This window comes from Eimeria mitis, genomic scaffold (assembly GCF_000499745.2).
Source record: "Eimeria mitis Houghton genomic scaffold, Emh_scaff799, whole genome shotgun sequence".
Lineage (NCBI taxonomy): Eukaryota > Apicomplexa > Conoidasida > Eucoccidiorida > Eimeriidae > Eimeria > Eimeria mitis.
The window spans coordinates 1-616 of record NW_013575872.1 but is presented as its reverse complement, the minus strand read 5'-3'; positions in this window follow the sequence as shown (position 1 = coordinate 616).

The following is a 616-nucleotide window of genomic DNA, read 5'->3' as shown; positions in this document are numbered from 1 at the left end:
ACTTCTAGGATCGGAGACGTTCTGATTTCTTATGCTTTACAGGTCTTTAAACGTATGGAGTAAGCCTTTATTCTTCTACAGATAGCTCAGATCAGTAAAATTCAGGGGTACGAGCGGGCAGAAATCTCCCACCGCAGGTAAGGTTACCCACTTGGCGTAAAACATCTGTAACGTACGTGTTGTGTTTGCGTGCATGCGTTGACCTGACGCTTGGAGATGAAGGAAAACTATTGGACAGCAGGAATGCATTCAGTGAACTGGAAAAGTGAACGGTCCTCCATGTAGCGCGTAGTCAAGACCTGCACGTGGGGCGAAACTGCCCGTTTGTAGCGAAAGCAAGGCACTAGGTAGACGCTGGACGTTGTTGGGCAACGGTCGGGTGTGTTTTTCGCAGCCTTTTTGTACCGGTAGTCGGTTTTTTCCCATATGTTACGGGGTGATAAACTGAATTTACAGGCAAAATATGTTAGTTGGAAAAACGTGTGAGTGCTCGACGTTGGTGTATTGACGATTGGTAGCGGTGGGAAAGCCTAAAGTGCGGTAATTCAACTTTCTGCCGTGTCCATGATTTTCAAAAAATCGGTTTTCCGTGATCCGCGCTTCGCTTGTGGCACTA